The 12,904-nt window shown below is 33.0% G+C and overlaps 1 long non-coding RNA gene and 1 pseudogene across 1 annotated transcript in view; one reads left to right on the top strand and one right to left on the bottom strand.

Annotated features, from left to right (window-relative positions):
- The first annotated feature begins 212 nt into the window (after positions 1–212).
- LOC141498031 (uncharacterized) overlaps positions 213–12,904 on the top strand; it is a 185,793-nt gene continuing 173,101 nt past the window's right edge. The window contains exon 1 of the long non-coding RNA XR_012471526.1: positions 213–256. This is a non-coding gene — a long non-coding RNA (uncharacterized LOC141498031). The remainder of the gene's footprint in view (positions 257–12,904) is intronic.
- On the bottom strand, positions 7,791–8,666 carry LOC141503485 (1,5-anhydro-D-fructose reductase pseudogene; annotated as a pseudogene).

Below are 12,904 nucleotides of genomic sequence, written 5' to 3'. Positions count from 1 at the left end.
TGAGGAGGTCCCCTTCAATTATGGAATGACTGAACAAGTTATAGAATATGAATGTGAACACTATTATGTAAGAAATTCAGAAGGTACTGGTTTCAGAGAAACTGGGAGACTTGCTTAAACTGATACAAAATGAAATGAACAGAATCAAAAGAACATAAACAACTCTGAAAGATTTAAGAACTCTGGTCAAGATAATCACCAACTATGATTCCAGAGGTCTCAGGATGAAACATTCTACCTGTTTCCTGAGAGAAAGGTAAAGAACTTTGTGAAGAATGAGATATATACTTGCATATGTTTATATTTATATATATTTATGTATGTATCTATATATATATTTCTATTCATATATTTTTATATACACTATTATCATTTATAATTCAAATGAAAAATTAGGACAAAATAAAAGGCACAGTGGAAAGGATATTTGTTCTGTACTATAGTTTTAGAGGGATGGTACTGCAGAGTATAACTCTGAGCTGGATCCTGAGAATAACTACCCCTTTGGGGCATCTTATGCTCAATTAGGGGGAAAGGTGCTATATGATCATGAATTTGTTATGATTCTGGTTTCCATGTTTTAGTAACTTTCCATGGTACCACAGGTTAGTTCAGGCATAAGGAGACTATAAGGACAATCATATGTGTATAGGAAATGCAGAGATTTGAATTAGAACCTTAATGAATATTTGAACAAGGTTTTTTTTGGGAAAAGCTATTATCAATTCAAACAGTAGTTCATTGCAGAGAAAGTCAAACTTTTGATTTTCAAATCAATAAGTACTGTGTGAATGCCTTCTATTTCCAAGTCCTGTCCTAAACTCCAAATAAAAAAAAACAGATTTTGGTCTCAGGGATCTTAGAATCTATGGAGGACTGGGAGGATCTCAACATATACATGGATAAAAACAAACTATATGCAAAGTATATATATATATATATATATATATATATATATATATATACATATATATATATATATATTTGTCTTTAATGAATATAAAATAATTTTTTGCACACAAGTAGTTTGGTGAATTAAACAAGGAGAGAGGGCAGGTGGCTGCAGTTGATTTGGACACAGAATGGAACTAATAATTCCAAATGGAAAGGCTGAGGAAGATGTGGAAAACATCCTGAGCAAAGACTCAAAGGGAGAAATATGATTTCATGACCATAGTGGGTGAGGGAGAAATAAAGTAAAATCTTTCTGGAGAGAAAGACTAGTGATATATTGAGGACTCTGAATTTTGAAAAGGGTAATTAATGGTTTTTTGTTTTTTTGTTTTTTGCAAGGCAGTGGGGTTAAGTGGCTTGCCCAAGGCCACACAGTGAGGTAATTATTAAGTGTCTGAGGCCGGATTTGATTTCAGGTACTCCTGACTCCAAGGCTGGTGCTCTATCCACTGTGCCACCAGGATGCCCCTAGGGTAATTATTGTTTGATCCCAGAAACAGTAAAAAGACACTGAACTTTCAAATGCAGTATGATAGTATTAGAGCTGTTATGATATGAAAACCAATTTGGCAGTAATGTGAGGAAATTTTTGGAAATAAGGGAGATTGGAGGTAAGAAGACCAATTAGGAAGTAAATAATAGAAAAGTAGTATGGCAACTAGTGGTAAAATTGATTTAAAGTTGTATAATTTTATCTTATGATTCATAGTATGAATATTTACTTATTTCTTCCATAAGGTTCTAAATACTCAGGTTAAGTTTCCTCCTCTAGTTTATTTATTATTTAGCTTTGAAATTCCTTTTTTGCTTTTTTCTATTATCTCACACTTAGAAATAAAGCAGATAGAATATTTTTTCATGATAGAATTTTTCATGTCCCTAATTGTATGGTTATTACCCATTTCCCTCCCTGTGATCTTTTTTCCTCTTCTCATTTGCAAAGAAATCTCTTTTCTTGTTTCATTGCCTCCCATTCTTAAGGATATTGATTCTCCTCAGAAGTTCTTTCTCCTTCTTCTAAGACAGGATATTTTCCATGTAGGCACAACACTTAGAAGTAGTAAAAGTATTCACATTTTTTCCTAAACCTCAATCTCCTCAAATAATACTTATTACTAAGGTTGCCAGCTCCCATTCCAGAATAATTTTCCCTCCATGAGAGTTTTGGTAGTATGATCCCCTTCACCAACTAAATTGAAATGATCCCCTCTTATCTTATGTCAATCCTACTACCCTCTCCTCATTTTTTCATTTACTTCTTTTCCCTAGTCTCCCTTTTTCTTGAGAGTCTACAGGAATCATATCTTCTATTGACCCCTCTGAAAGGATCAATAATGGATTGAGCACCAGCCCTGGAGTCAGGAGAACTTGAATTCAAATCCAGCCTCATACATGTAATACTACTTGTGTGATCTTGGCCAAATCACTTTACCCTGATTGCCTTGCATCCAGAGCCATCTTCAGTCATTCTGATTCATATTTGTCCACTGGATCCAGATGGCTCTGGAAGACAAAGTAAGGCTGGTGACTTAACACAACCCCCTCACTCAAATTCAATTCACACACTAGTCATGGCATCACCTCCCTGACATCATGTCCTCCTTGAGAATGAAGGACAGACAGCAACACAATGCTGTACTATTTTTGTTGTTAGTTTTAAATTTAGTTATCTTTCTAACACTCCCCCTTTTTTCCCCTGGGGTAATTTAATTTGTTACTTATTTGCCATTTTGTTTGCCTTTTTTATGTTACTGTTGTCTATGTTGTTTTAAAAGCAAATCATCGTTCACATTTTAGAGAGAGGATGTATCATATACATTTTACTGAAAAATCCATCTTTGTCATGAATGATTATGTTCATATTTGTAAGTTATATTACTTCAGGTTGCATCTTGAACTTTTGCCTTTGGAACACATAATTTCATTCCCTTCTGAGGTGGATAATAGCCTTGTGCTAACTGAAATTTCTTTGAATTTCTTTCTCCTCTTGTAAAACTTATTTCACATTGAAATTGTTAAATTTAACTACTCTGTGTGTTAGATATTGGAGCTTATCTTTTTTTTCTGGTTGTAATTTGCGTATTCTTTAAATTAGCACTCGATTTTCTGTGTTAAATTCTGGACAATTTTCTTGTATTATTTCCTGTTTTTCTGATAGAACTATGATCCTTAAGTTGCCCTATGCATTCTTATTGATATCATTATGCTTTGTTTATATAGGGATTTTATGTTCTTTTGATATCTTTTTTTTGTTTTTCTTCTAAATTGTCTTTCACTTCTGTATATTTTTATTTCCAATCAGTTGTTCATCTCATTTCTTTTTTGGAATTACTAGATCTCAGATTCAAGTTTTTTTATTATGCCAATTATATTTGCTCTGCAGGCTATATAATTTGAATTCACAATTCTTATTTCTTGCTTGAACCACTTGGGAATATACTGCAGTGGTTCCATAATCTCTTGAGAATCCACTAACTCTTCTACTTAATCAAATTTTGATAAATTTACTTTGTCTTGCAATATTTATAAAAGATAAAAGATACTTAAATTTCTTTAGATGTCTTAGAGGCCACTTTCCCTTTTTTTAAGCATCTCTTTTGATAAATCTGTAGGTTGTTAAGGTTTTTAACTATTTTTTTTCTCTTGAGATCTTTGGCACTGTCAACTTTTTTCCCCTTATATTCTCCTCTTACTTTCTTGCTCCTTCTAGATTTTTGGGGAATTCCCCAGGATTGAATTTCAAAGCTATCTCACTCTTTTCCAAAATTGCAGAATTCACTTTTCACTACCCTCACTTCCTCAGGCCCTGCTCCAGGATCCCTCTGAGGGAACAAAACTGGTTCTAGCTGGATTAAAATACCTTTTCCTTAAAGTCTGGTATAATCTGACAACATACTAGCAACCTGTCCAAGCAACCTTCTGTTCTTTAATTCTTAGCGTGTACATTACTTAGTGGTAGCTGATTGCCTCCCTAGGCAGATTATATATATCTACAGAATGGGGAGGTGAAATCAGGAGTAGTGTGATGAGAGACTGTAGTAGCAGTTAAAGAATGCCGATTGCATCCCAGAGCAAAAATCCCTGAGTGCCATCAGACTACTCTATTATGATGGAGGGGCTAATGGGAAAGAAGGTGCATATTGGGGATTGAGGATTAGCCTTTTCTGTTCTTAATACATCAGGTTTACTTCATCAGAATTTTTGGTGATTTAGTTTAAGGGGATGCCTTAATTTATCTCTTCTGCATTATTTTTATTTGAGGGAATTTTGAGAGGTCTTGAGAATTAAAGAAAATTTCTAGTCATTTTGTTGGTTATATGGCCCAGAAGTCCCCCTCCCCACAAAGCATTAATTATTTAATGTGCAAATCACAGTGCTAAATGACAAGTCAGCTCATTCTCTTAAGGAGCACCCATTCTATTTGAAGTTGTAGTAACTTCATCATTCTTTATGTTAGCTTAACTTAAAACAAATTACAATCCTACAAATTTCCAAATTCTTGGCTTATATTTCATAATGAATAAAACAGTGACAGTGATAAAGTGGTGACCAAATAAAACTATTTCTATATGCCTATTTCTAAAGAACAGGCATCTCCTGGTAGGGAGTCATTGTGTAAATTTTGTAACTATTAAGAAGGCAAATCCTTAAAAAAAAAACCTTGAAAATAACAAAAAGGTAAGCTGTAGGGAGAAACAATTAAGGGAAAGTGAAACTTCTCCGCTTTAGTAAAAGAATATTTAGAAGTGACATGAAGTGTTAGTAAAGGCAGTTCTGAGAATAATCTGGCTGACAAACTATGACAGGTATCATAAACTACGTCTTCAAATTCCTCCCTCCCCTTTTTAATTTTTTTTTTTTTTTGCAGAGATTAAGTAGCAGGTAGGAAGATAATCACGGCCCCTCATTTTACCTGGGGCCATAGCTCTGCCTATAGTATTTAGAAAAATGGATTTAGGTATGCTATTTAAAGAGGAACATTGCAAGAATTGCTACAAAAAAAAAGAAAATATAATAGATTCAAGTGCTATTTTTTTAAATCTGAGGATGATTTTTACCTCATTAATATTGAAATCAACTGTTCTTTGAGTATTGTTTAGAATTCACTTGTATATTCATCTGATATGGGAATTATTTTCTGTAGAAATTCATTTGTGGCTTGTTAAATACCTTTTACAGAGGTAAATTCTGTTTCTTTTTCTGTTAAGCTAGAAATTTTGTAATTATTTAAGCATTTTTCCATTTCATTAAGATTGTTAGATTTACTGCCATTTAGTAATTTCCCTCTTTCAAATTGTTGACACTGATAGTTTGTTATTCCTTTTAAAAAATTCAAATTATGGCCTATGGAGGTACTTAGGCAAGACTGTGACTAAAACTAAACCTGGAACCAGGAAGCCCTGAGTTTAGATATGACCTCAGACACATAATAGCTTTGTCACCCCAGGCAATTCACATAACTTTTGTCTGCTTCAGTTTCTTTATTTGTAAAGTAGGGATAACAATAGCATTTATTTCACAGAATTATTGTCGGACTAAATGAATTAATTTTGTAAAGTTATTTACAAATATTAAAGTGCATCATTTTATTATTATTTACTTTTTCAAAAAAGCTAGTTATATTACTTTTTTGCTTTTAATTTTAATAATCTTTTTTGAGTTTCAAAATTTCTCCTTTAGTGTTTTGTGATAATTGTGATAAGAGATAAAAAAGCTTGATTTTTGAGGACAGTGCCACTGTAGAAATATGTTTCTAACATTTATATATACATATATAAAATTAGAATTTGAGAGTTGAAAGGGACCTTGATGTCATCTAGTATAACTCCTACATAGAAAAAATTATCATTATAATATAACTGAAAATAATATTCCAGCATCTATTTGAGCATTTTCAAAGAAGGAACCCATCATCTCCTGTCTAACCCACTTTGGCCCAGCTTGAAAAATTAGTAAGTTTTTTCCCCGAATTGACCAAAATTGGCTCTTTTGAAATTTTGGCCCAGTTTTCCTGCTTCTGTCTTCTATGACCAAGAAGAAAAAAAGTCTAATTCTTCCTGTACAAAACGTTCTTCAAGTTCTTAATCTAACTAACCTGTCTCAATGAAGCTTCATTTCTTCTTGTTGTATTTTCACAATTCATTTAAGTGGTCTGTATTTGTCAGGAACTCAAGACAAACTCCTTTCTATCCTTCTCTTGATTCAATGCAGCTATTTGTAATAATGCCAACTATTATAGTAATTATTGAAAGAATGGATTTATAGAAATATTTAATTGAGTTCTCCTTGGAATAAATATAATGTATTCATGTTCTCTTTATTCAAAATGTTAGCTAGGATCACATTTTTACTTTAAAAGTTATGGATCTATGTAAGCAGATTTATAAAAGATAATAATGAATGAAAATATAAAAGCTAATTTGTATGACAATCAAATATAGTGGATATTTCAGAAAGTAGACTCATGAAAAACTGATAAAAGGAATATTTTTAGTCACAGAGAGAAATAAATATTTATTTGTAAAGAAATTCTGCACCTAATCCTTTTCCTTCTATCTTCAACTGAGGGATTTGGATCTAGATGTTTTTTCAGGAATAAAATGGCAGATGCTATTTGTAAAAATACATTATGTAATAAATTAGATATAATTTTGTATAAATAATGCTACAAATTTTATATTGTATCTTTATGATATGCATACTTTATACATTAATATGCATATTTATATCTGTCTTTTAATTTTCCATATTTGGAAGTTTTCTTTCTTTCTCTTTCTTGTTTGTTTGTTTTTCTGGGTGTGACATGTCCTAGCCACAAGACCTTAATTACAGTATTTTTCTAAGTTTTTCATCAGTAAAGTGACAATGATGGAAACTTTGCTGCTTGACTCATATGTTAATTGTGAGGAAAGGGTTTGTAAAATTTAAGAACTACAAAAATATTGTTGCTATTTATTTGCTGTAGTTATTTATAAAATATATATATATTAAGATGATTTAAAATCAATATTATAAAACTGATGCCCAGGTATGAAACAACAAAGTCAGGTAAAGAATTATGCTAATTTAGGAAATTTGAAGAATTCTTTTTTTTTTGTAAGGCAATGGTGTTAAGTGGCTTGCCCAAGGCCACATGGCTAGGTAATTATTAAGTGTCTGAGGCTGGATTTGAACTCAGGTACTCCTGACTCCAAGGCCAGTGCTCTATCCACTGTGCCACCTAGCTGCCCCAAGAATTCTTCTTTTAGTCTTCTTTTAATTCGGGATAGTTTATATTTACACACACACACACACACACACACACACACACACACACACAGATTTTGCTCTTCAGAAGTATAGAATAATTTAGATTATTTGCTGAGCAAGACTGATTTTAGATGTGTGATTGAATTGAGTAAATAATAATGTAGAATTGTTTCATGGAAACCAACTGGAGATAGGACTCACAGAACCAATGCTTTCTTTCAACTATTTTGATCATATATGCATTGCTACCTTCAGAGAATAGCAAAATCCTGATTTAGTTTTGAAAATATGACTGTTTTGTGGTAAATGTTTGAAAAATACTGATGCAAAAGTTATCATGGCATTATGTAAAAAATAATTTATAATAATTTCTAAGTTATCAATTCTTAGTGGGAAAAGTTTGCTATGTTAAAATCAATACAAAATCTTAAAAATAAGATCTAGGAAAGTAAGAGAAAAAGTAGATTGGGAGAAATTTTATTTTGAAACATACAGGAAAATTATGTACTTGTAAGATTTCTAGAGGTTAAGATTGTTTTCTATACACTCAGCTGGGAAGGACAGAGCAAGGCCAGTTGAGATCATCCTCAGTATTCAATATTGAAAGATAGTGATTTTTTAGCATTAGGAAATTGAACTAATTGGAGATTCCTATTCAAGAGGAGGGCATCCATGTCTTCTTTTGTGAGTTGAAACTCAAACACTTGGAAGTTCTCTTTTATTTGACTTGGTGTAACAGATTTAGGGATTACTGTCACATTTCTTTGTGAAATCAAATCAAAACTTGAGCTTCAGATTTCTTGTATTTTTCCTTCAACTTTTTAAATAATGGGCTCATTGAAGACATTTTTCATGCCCCAAAGTGGATGATAGGCTGTCACAGAGATAGTTTTGGAATGACAATAGCTGATCAGCTTTTCCTGAGTGAGGAATGGGTGACTCTCTATCTGGTTGTTTTTTGGCTTATATCATAAATCAAGCTTATTCAAGTCTCTCTCAGTTTGTGGTTGAAGTTAGAAATTCCTATAGCTTTTATGGGTCCCTTGCTCAACAGATTCTCCATGACCTCCCATGTGTTCTAGTCTATTTCACTGGCAATAATCAGCCCATTCTGGGCTGTTGGTAAGTCATCATCTTCTGCCTTATAACCCATAGACCAATAAACAAGATAAAGATCCAAGCAGTCCAACTGTAGATCCTTCAAGCTATTTTAGAAAGCACATTTCATGAGGTCCTTCTCAAAGAAGTTATTCCAGAGCTTACTGACAATGAAAAGGTCCTCTTATTTCACAATGTCTTCCTGATCTTTTGCTAAATAGCTTCTCCTATCTCCTTTTCATTGTGGTAGAAAAAAGGCACAATCAAAGTGGTGGTACCCTAGGTCTTTGGCAACCTTTATTGCTTTAGTCACTGGCTTTGGAGGACTTTTAGGTGTCCACACCTAGGATAGGAATTTTCTCCATCTTGCTCCAGACTTGTCTAGTTGGTTTTGAACCTCTCTATTTATTCTACCTTACAAAAATAAACATGGATGGTTGTAATTTTGTGATCACTTATGGGAATGACAGACATATGAAGCAGTATACTCTGGGAAGATTGGTGGTATGATGTGAGATAATAGATGAAATAATCATAATATGATAAATGCTATTGGCTTTTCTTATTTATTTTTGCAATTGAAAATGACCATATTAAAACTCTAAAGACAATAATTTGATAGGATTAAGAAATGAATTGTAGCCTATGCATTTTATACTCTAATCTTACCCATTTAACACATTTGTGAATTGAAGTAAAGTGAATGAATGGGTTTTCAACTTTGTAGAGTCCAAATAGGTAAACAAAATAGTGAATTTAATATTTAGTTGAACTAAGCTTATTAGATTTGGGAAGAAGTGATACGGTGTCAGAGAGATTAAGACTTAATTTATAGAAGTACCCAACTTTCAGGAATCTGCATTGACTACAGAGATCAGTATTGCTCTTCAGAAATTCTGTCCGTGACCTTGTGACACAGGTATATATTAGACCAACTCAATAACACAACTAAGGAATCACAGGACCAGTAAGTCCAGTATTTAAATCATCACTTAGGAAGAAGAAAGTCATATATGGGGACAATACTTTTTTTAAATGTCCATAAATTTCAATGAAGGTCCATTATGGATGTTGACTTCAGAGTTCATGCATGGAAGAGAGAATGATGCAATAAAGATCTACTGAGTGAAACTGATTAAAAGCACCACAAAAGTCTGTCCAATTAAAAAAGAACTTTGGAATTTATGATTGTTTACATATGTTTTTAGATAATTTTTAAAATGGCGAGAGTGTCATTTTGGAAATGGAAACAAAAGGAAAAGATGTAGTTACTATTCTCAGCCTTTGGCTTCAGCAATATTTCATTTTAATACTTTTCTTGCATAGAAAATAACTCTTTGGAAGGAATATTTATGCTGAGGGAAAAAACTATGGTAATACAGAAGGTTGATGGCTATAAAACACTGGAAGTGGGTTATAAGGAAGGTGTATCAGAAAATTCTATTGCATGCTACAAAACAATCAGCCACTTTTGAGTTCTATAATGTCCCAACAGGTACCTTGAACATAAAATCACAAATGTTTTGTTATCTAGATACCTGAAAACATATCACTGATATAAGCTCTCCATGTGTGTTGTTATTTTATCACTTTTTTCAAGAGGATTTCTCAACATTAACTTGCAAATGTATTATCTTCTATATAACCCAGTATTGGGCAATTTTTCTATTCCCAGAATGACTGAAGTTCCCAATTACTCTTAAAATTTCATGGTTTTACAATTTAAGTTAAAGATCAGTTTTATTTTGTGATCTGAGTTGGAACTTCTAGTTGAAGCATTATTAGAACTCCTGGTCATACAATTTGACAACAAAAAAGTTGACTCTTTTTGTCCTGTCATTAGAGAACATTCCAATTGAAAATATATCTTTATTGGGGTGGCTAGGTGGCGTAGTGGATAAGGCACTAGCCTTGGAGTCAGGGGTACCTGGGTTCAAGTCTGGTCTTAGACACTTAATAATTACCTAGCTGTGTGGCCTTGGGCAAGCCACTTAACCCCATTTGCCTTGCAAAAACCTAAAAAAAAAAGAAAATATATCTTTATTGAAAATAGAATCTTTTTGTACAATAATCATTTTTAACTTATAATGTGGAAGGAAAACTAATCAAGGGTTTTAAAAAAAAACATTGAAACCAAACAAAATCTACCATCATTTATCCATTTTATCATATATTTTAGAAAAAAAATTGCAGTTGGAAATATAAAAAGGATCAAAGGAGATATTTAATAGGAAGATCAAATAAATCTATATACATATAGATTTCTTTGAACTTTCTTTTTAATAAAAGTAATATATATTTATGTAATATTGGATCAATCCTAATGATTTGTTAAAAGAGAACTGTTTTTCTGTATTAATTTCCATTATTCTCTGTATACAAATAGTCACCTTTTGAATATTATTATCAAGGCAGATATAGATCAAAAAGATGTATTTTTTTAGGTTTTTGCAAGGCAAATGGGGTTAAGTGACTAGCCCAAGGCCACACAGCTAGGTAATTATTAAGTGTCTGAGACCGGATTTGAACCCAGGTACTCCTGACTCCAAGGCCGGTGCTTTATCCACTACGCCACTACGCCACCCAAAAAGATGTATTTTCAATTGGAATGTTTTATAATGCATGACAGGACTGAAGAGTCACCTTTTTTGTTGTCAAATATAGTAATATCCTCTTGGTTCAGAAATGTTTAGGAGTCATGCAGACTGAATTGAAAATATATGTGGTAATTCATATTGTAAGATCAGGCGTGTTCTAGAGCCAGCTCAAATCAGCTCATGAGAACTGATCATTAAATTTATGTATTTAAACAGAACACTGTTAAATACTATAATACCACAATAAGGTCATAATTTATTATTTTGACAATGTCTAGACTTAAGGAAGTATTAAAATTGCATATGTTTTTTGGCAGGAAAAAGAGGAACTAGTTGTTAAACATTTATCAGCTCACTATTGGGTAAGATTATCTATTGACTGCTTCCATAGGGGAAACTTCCAAAGTGGATAGGCATACTGTGGAGCTGAAGTTGAAGTATATGGGAGACACATGAATAAGAGGGTATGATGACCAAATTTTGCTGTCAGTTTTCTTTAGTTTTTCTCCTTGAATTTGATTACTGTTTCTTGCTTGTTGACTGCAAAAGAGCAAAGATACTCGTGACTTCACTGCACCTTTTTCCTCATTTCTCTTTTCATTCTGATGATCCCGGAAAGCAACAGCCCTCTTGGCTTAACTGTAATTCTTCTCTCCCCAATTTTTGTTTGCTATTCTGAATCTCAACTGATTTGAGCTCAACTGAGTATAAGGGCCTTGGAATTGAATCCTTTTTCTCTCCTATAAATTTCTGTCTCTCTCATACTCTCAATTCAAGGATCATAGATTCATATATTTAAAGCTGGAAGGAACCTTGGGGGCTTGTCAATTCATTTTATTCTCAGAATTTTTCAAGGACATTCAAGTGTTAATTGAAAGTAGTAGGATTTGGACTCTGAGAGGAAGGAAGGGAAGAAAGAAGAGAGGGAAGGGGAAAAGGAAAGGAGGAAAATGGAAAGAAGAAAGGAAGGGTTCACATAGTTTATTCATCCTGAAGTCAAGATGCAAATACTCTATGCAAGAGAACATCTCCATCACCTATGCCTCTTAAAGGATACCAGTTGGAATAAATGATTTGTAGCAATTGCCTTAAGTTTGAGGCCATTTTTATCACAGAACTCAGGGGTAGAGAAGGAAATGTGTTTTTTTGTTGGGAGGACTTAGTTTTACTTTGGTTCTTGCTATATAAAAGCTACGAACATCTTAAATGATGTTCATAATAATAACTGGTAATTGGTAAAAGGGAAATTAAATCAGAATATGAACTTGAGCTCCAACATTTTTGGGAGGTAATTCTAGAATCCTGAGGGTGAGGATTAGCTGTATTCTGGGAGCTCAGTTTGACAAGTGAGTATGTATAGACATCTGGGTATCTGGGAATCTGACTGGCTTATGGGAAATCGTGTTATATCAGGACATTAATATATATTTCATGTTACTCTGGTTCTTGATCTGATTTATCAATGAGAACATGAAATAAAAAAAATTATCCCCAGAGGTTATAATGTCTCCATTAACATGGGACATTTCAATGTATATGTTGGCATGTTATAAATTAAAAGCCTAAATAGTTTCTTCAATTCTCATGGCTTCTTAAAGAGAAAAGATTACAAAAAAGGAGACACAAAAATAAAAGAAATGAAGCAATTTCAATTTTCTCTATTTCGAAGATACTAAGAAACCTAATGAGCTAAAAATACTGCTGAACTAACATCAGAGAAAACAATTCCTATCCCTTAAAGCACTGGTTCAGTACCCATTTCTCTAACATCACCATGGTCTGGTAAGGTTGTGTAAGTTAACCCACAGGTTTAAAATAGAGCTCTCCTCTATCTCTCTGCCTCTTCATTGTGCCATAGAAAAACTAAAAGGAAGAAGCTACATTTGGGGAACAGAAGTATTACAGGATTCTATGAGCAATAATATTCAATTAGAAAACTGAAGAACAGAGCCAACTAGTTCAATTCATCAGGATATGAATTTATCCTCTAATCCTGCCTGAAGCAA

The sequence above is a fragment of the Macrotis lagotis genome, chromosome X (assembly GCF_037893015.1).
Source record: "Macrotis lagotis isolate mMagLag1 chromosome X, bilby.v1.9.chrom.fasta, whole genome shotgun sequence".
Lineage (NCBI taxonomy): Eukaryota > Metazoa > Chordata > Mammalia > Peramelemorphia > Peramelidae > Macrotis > Macrotis lagotis.
Note: the sequence above shows the minus strand (reverse complement) of the source record. Positions and strands in the feature narration are given on the sequence as shown.